Source organism: Eucyclogobius newberryi, unplaced genomic scaffold (assembly GCF_026437365.1).
Source record: "Eucyclogobius newberryi isolate DKJ021-1_F unplaced genomic scaffold, fEucNew1.0.hap1 SCAF_12, whole genome shotgun sequence".
NCBI classification, from domain to species: Eukaryota; Metazoa; Chordata; class Actinopteri; order Gobiiformes; family Gobiidae; genus Eucyclogobius; species Eucyclogobius newberryi.
The window spans coordinates 18732137-18738893 of record NW_027315746.1 but is presented as its reverse complement, the minus strand read 5'-3'; positions in this window follow the sequence as shown (position 1 = coordinate 18738893).

Here is a 6757-nt window from a genome sequence, read left to right as displayed (position 1 = left end):
GCCATGTCACTGCTTCTCGGTTGTCGTTGTCCTGCCCATGACTCCGAGGTTTGGGAATTCTCTGGAATTTGGAAACATGGGTCAATTAATGTAACAAACACAACAGCAATCATCCTTTAGTTGTATTAAAGCAGACATTTATGACTCTGTGTTCACTATAAGATAAATTATGTTTTCCTTTTGGAAACATTGGGGTTGTGAGAATGAAAAGGCCTTGCTTTATACTACATTGTTGATACACTTCACATGATGTTTGAGTGCTACTAAGCTCCATTTTCTCATGTGATATGGATTGTGGTTGGATGTTAAAGAGTAGTGTTTCAAGGCCTTGAACATGAGTGTGGTGTGATGGTCTTATGGTGAATGAATAATGTAAATATAACATCTGGAGTTGTCCGTGTGGAAGTCAGAAATGCCTTTTTTAGGTGGACATGGCACATTTGCATTGTTTAAGGGGGAGATTTTTGTAAAAAACACAATTGTGACAAAAAAAATAAAAGACACGTCCATGATTGAACCTTTGGCCCATATTAAGTGAGTTAAATGAACCCTCCCATGTGATGCATGGGAAAGCTTTAAGTCAATAAATCAACACTGCCCTTTCACCACTCTGCTCACACCTCAGACTAATATGGACTCAAATAAGTGATTCTGAGAAGCTGGCCCTCTTCTGCGTTGCCGAGTAGATCTGCACTCTGCAGAAGCTCTCCGAGAGACTCTCAACAGCTCTGTCACAGAATGTGCCCCGTCTGCTGTTTCCGAAACGCTAAAACCAAGACAAACATTTACTCTGGGCAATGGAAAAAAAGCTCAAATATAACCTCTGCACTGACAAAATAAGGCTTTTGCTAATGAGGTTGCAAAGACACAAAGGTACAATCACTCATTTTATCTACAAGAACTGCACATAGAGATTTACACTTATACGCTCAGAAATGATCAATCCTAGTGTCCTTAAGAACAACTCACTGCCCTTTTGTGCCTTTATAGGGGAGCTGTATTAAATAACCAAGATGATAATGTGGAGGACCTCAAATACCTCTGCAGTGAACTGACCTCTGTCTGTTACTGGCAGCTCATTAACGCCATGTTCTGCCCCTCCAGGTCACTCACAGCAGACTTACTTCAGAATACACTGGCCACATTAGAGTGACTGATCATAAAGGCAGCTCTCCCTCGCTTTAGCCCAGTGTTTCAGCCAATGTTCCCAATTAGCTTCTGTATAACTCCCTCTTAACTGCGGGTGTTTCTGCTTGTCAAAGAGAGTACAGAGTTCGAACATATTTGCCTCCAGCAGAGATTTCCTCGGACAAGAGTGTCATTTTCACTGGGATGATATTATTCCAGGAAAAGTGTGCAATGTCTTACTGTACACAGCATGAAATGATGTTGAATATGTTAGGCCGAGAAAATGTGCCATGGGTTTCTGAGGATGTCGCAATTAACCCCATTAGTGGGGTATATTTGATAAGGCAACCGTGTCTAACGCCATCTCTGGTCATAGGCAGTACTGCAATCAAAGATATTTCTTTTACGTATAGTGGTCATTGTTACATACACAAGTATAATCCTCCAGCTACGTACAACAATTTACAGTGAGTAACAGAGCAGTAATTGTATCAAAATTATATAGAAAATGTGTAACATTTTATGTTTTGACTAAAATCTTATTTTCAGCTTTGTTCGGGTCAAATTTAGTAAATAATCTAATTCAAGGGTCTTTTTTTTTGGTTTAAACAACTAATCGATTAATCTGAAGAATAATCTCTATATTAATTTATTATCAAAATAATTGTTAGTTGCAGCCCTTCTCCCCCACCCCACTCATACAATAAACACACTGAGGACCCCCACCCACCAATAAGGGCCCATTAACCATGTGAAACTACACACTACTGATTCTCTTAAATATTTTGGAGTGTGTGTGTCTGTCCTTATGTCTCACTGACTTCAGTCCTAATCATTCTCTTTTTTAGGGACACTGATTAATTTGGTCCTGTAATTTGTGATGTTTGAAGCATCACCAAACTACAATTTGTTTTGTGTGAGATCCTAAAGAAAAGGTCCTTTGTGCTCAAATGTGAATGATCTGCATCGGTTTGAGGATGTTTGGGACAACACCACAGGGTTACTTGGGTATGACCGTAAAAACAAATATTTAAGTGTATTTGCATAAATTCAAGCTGTTCTATACATCATTCCTTAGTGAGAAATGTTCATTCTATGTTTATTTTCATAAATTCACAATAATTTCCCATACAGTTCCAATATTTCCCATTGAAAATTTCCAACTTTGAAAATTCCTGAAATGTGCAACCCTACTAGGGCCTTGTGCAGAATATGATACAAAAAGAGCCTTTCAAATACACCTTGTATTTGTCAGTAACAGGTTGAGAAAGGCACAAAAACAGATGGCCGTATCCATGGGGATCATTCATATTCTGCTGAAGCTCGGCCGAAGGTAGTTAACATTGATTTGTCTCCAGCTCCAGATGTTCTTTGCCCAGCTGACATTTGATAATCCAGAGATGGCATCATGTGCGCCGCTGCGAGCCACTGCACCGAGCTGCAGGAGGCGCATTAAGTGATGGGGCACCTGCTCAGCTCAGTGACACACTTCATATTCAGACGCCTCTAAACAGATGGAACTTTACTCTAACTAAATCTGCAGAATACAAACACATGCCAACATGGCGGCTGCTTTGTTTAATTCAAAACAACACTCTGAAAATAATCGGTGTTCTTTTTTATGCACATATCAAAATATTGTACCGTAAACAGAAGCCATTTCTCATTTGATTAATTCTAATTGTTAACAAAGCACCAACAATTTCAGGTAATACTGGCAAGAAGAAAAACAACACAACGGTATTGTTGGATGCAAGTAAATAGCTAAATAATGTTCTTGATACTTTGTTCTGTTCTAAAATTAAAATTAGTTTTGTTTCATCAAAATCAATACAATTCTTCTGTTAGTGGCAAGAGGCCATTTCTCTGAAGGCTACAAAAAGATTTTGAAATAGTTCTCTGTGTGGAAGAGGAGGGAGGAAGGGGGCCGGAGGGAAGGACCAGCTTCTTTGGAAGTTTTCTAAACAAAGTTAAGGGTCGTACCATCTGGGAATTGAGAAAGCAGCGGAAATTTAATGACTGCAGCTTCCAGAGAACAGGCTTTGCTTCGGTCAGCAGCAAAGAGCCAATCCAGAAAGTGATGCTCAGCAGAGGATGACAATAAAATTGTAATCTATGTGAATATGAGCTACAAGATCTTTTCTGGGTCAGATCAATTGCTTTATTCTATCTACAAGTAGTTGACAGTCACAGTAAATGAATAATGCCTGGCCTGTAATCTGGCCAGTTTGTATCATAAGAGCGTTTATCACCAGGTCGAAGTGGGACCAATTTCAGTACGCGCCAAATTAAATCAAGAGATGTATTTTAGGAAACCTGCTTAAATTAGGTCACATTGTTTACCACAGTCAAACAAAAGTGCATAGACGTCTTTAGAAAAGGCTATTTTTTGCTTCTGACCTAGACTGAATTGTCAATTCATTATGTGGCTGCTATTATTAGCAAACCATGGAGGATAAGTGAGCTACTGAATTTAGTTGCTGGGGTTTCTGGGTATTGGTGTCACTGTGTTGAAAGTGTATTCAGGACAGTTAGAACCATGGCAATGTGGATACGCAACAACTGTGTCATAAAAGAGCAAATAGAGAACTGCACTATACAACGCCATTTAAGTCGTCTAATAACGTGTCCCGCTTTAGGCAGTGGTTTAGTCGTTGGGCCTTAAACCAACTCTGTGTCCTTCTTACAGACTTTTTTGGTACAACTAAACTCAATTTACCATAAGTTAACAATCTATCTATTAACAATTTATCAATATATAGCGTTTTAAATTTCATTTTCACATTATCTTCATCATTAGGCCCGAGCCCCAGCAGGGCGGAGGGCCTATTGCTCCCGCAACGCTGCCGAAGGCAGCGTTGCAACTGTCTGACCAAACATGCGGGCTGCGCCCGCATGTTTGGTACCCCGTCGCCCCTGGCAAGTACAGTAAACTAGCCCATGCCGAAGGCATGGATCATGCATACTTACTCCTGCTATGACAGAAATAGTCAACAATTTGTGAATGGGCGTAGCCCATTCACAAATTGTTGACAACAGCAGCGCGAAGCGCTGCATTCCTCCAAAAACCCTCCTGGCATTGTCCTGTACGCGAGAATCCATGCCGCAGGCATGGGCCATGCTTGTATCTGCTCAAATCAATGGAAGTCTATGGGGAGTGGGCGGGGCATCCCGACGGAATGGGGAGTGACGAGCGCGTAAGCGCTCGTAATGATGATTCCACCCCATGGCGGCATGGGGAAGGCTTAGAGCTTTCAAACGATGTATAATTTGTTGTTATAGTGGAAACGGCTATATTGTTTTTGCTAAAAATATTATTATTAGGCCCGAGCGCCACAAGCTGGCGAGAGGCCTATTAATCTCGTAAGGCCGTGCGAAGCACGGCTGCGAAAGTGCGCACGTAGTGCGCACGAAATCGAGCGCGAAGCGCTCGCCCACTTCCAAACACTCACTAACGCACTCCTCCACTCATGCACGCCCCGTGCATACTAATTAGTTGTAGGAAAATGGAACATTACCGTTGTAAACGGGCGAAGCCCGTGCAAAAGTTCGCACTAAACGAGCACTGAAGCGGTCGTCATCCCCATATAAAGCACTCATTTGCGCTAAGTAGCTCACGAATACGTTCCCCATCTCTTGCATGTTCCGTGCATATAAGCATGTAATGCAAAAATTGAACATTATTACTGTATAGAGGGCCAAAATCACAAAGTGGGCGGAGCCCACTCAAAATTATCGAAAGTACCCGTCAGTGACCAGGGACCCACACCATGAGGTAGGAAAGCGCGAGCGCTTTCCGAAAATGTATAGTTTATGATATTTGAAAAATGGGAAACATTGTTTTCGCATCGGAATATTATTCTTTCTTTCTTTCTTTCTTTCTTCTTCTTCTTCTTCTTCTCGGGACCAACCCCCCTATTTTTCACCCAGTGAACATTGACGAAAAGTCACAAAAATTTGCACACCTCTAAAAATCGTGCCTCTCTACATTCTGGCTATTTCCCTTTTCTAAAATAAAAAAAATTGGCGCGTCAGCGCCACCAAATGTACCAAAAATGCATTGAGAGATGGGAAATGACCCAAAAAAAATCTGATCGTAGAATCATGAAATTTGGCGCAGAGGTAGATGGTGACAAGAGAAGTAAAAAATATTATTACGGCAACGCCGTCCCCCGAACCAAATGTCGGCCATATTACTTCAAAAATGGCTAAACATGACTTCGGAGTTTTTCCAAACGTCGTACTTTTACGAACTCCTCCCAGGGCGTTGGCCCTAAAAAGCTGAAATTTGGTGAAAATGCTACTGAGGAGTGGGACATCAAAAGTTATCCAAATTACATTGATACCTCTGTCTCTGTGCGGCGAAGCCGCAAACTGTAACTAAAATTTCAGAAATCTCCCATATTTAAAATTTCTGCCGTTTGCGCAGATAAAGTCCGAATTGCGTCAAATTAGAATCAGTTGTTAAACTCTTTGCCCTAAACCTACTTGAAGTGAAATAAATTCATTTGGCGCCACAGCGCCCCCTACAGATTTTATATGGAGGTTAAATGTTTAGTTTTGCGAAATTATATGAAATTTGACACACAACTCAATTTTAGCATCCCCATCAAAAAAGTCAATGAGACCCATGTCATAATTGTTATGGCGTTGCCGTAACGATGACCGAAACCTCCCATGTTATTCCAATGGGGCCAGAACATGTTTACACTTTAGACTTTCACAAACTCCTCCCAGGGCGTCAGCCCTATTAACCTGAAATTTGGTGAGACTCATCTTCAGGACCATCAAAAGTTATCCACATTTTCATTCAAAGAGTCACGGTGTCTGTGCGGCAAAGCCGCACATTTTGCCAAGAATTCAAAATAAAATTGCTTTTTGATGGTAAAACAAAGGGGAGAACATGTGACAGCGTCACAGATTCAGCAGTAGGCGTGATAAAAGGACAATTGGGGCGCGTTAGCGCCCCCTCCTCTTGCGGCGTGGCGGCGGTGTGGCGGCGGCGTGGCGAGGGCCGATCATTGCCGCTTGCGGCTATATTTTTTATTATTTTTCTTGTTCTTCTGCTTTTTGAGCTCTAATTTGACCCCCTGAACATGCTCAAAAACTCACCAAACTTTACCCAAAATTCAAAATCGGCGAAAAATTTTGTTTTTTCTGGGCCATTTTTTTTTTCGTTAAAAAATGGCGCGACAGCGCCACCGACAAAAGTCAAAATACATTGCGCCTATGGGAGACGCCCGGAGGTCAACTTTGTCGTAGAGCTACGAAATTCGGAACACGCATTCCTCTTGTGAGGACAAAAAACAAATATTATTGTGGCCACGCCCCCAGAATTACCCTATGCCCGCCATCTTCCTTTGAAAATGAAAACACGCTGTGTTAGCCATTTTGTTCACGTCAAACTTTGACGAACTCCTCCTAGGGCGTTTTGCCCACCGACTTCAAAATCGGCTGACGTCCTCTGGACAAGTGGGGCATCTAAAGTTATTCAATTTTTTGAGATACCTTTTACGGTCTGTGTGCGGCGCAGCCGCAAAGTTGGACAACTTATTTTGGGATATTGCAGATCTAAAAATTGTTCCCATTTGATCAAAACAAGTCCGATTAGGACCAAATTTGATTCAGT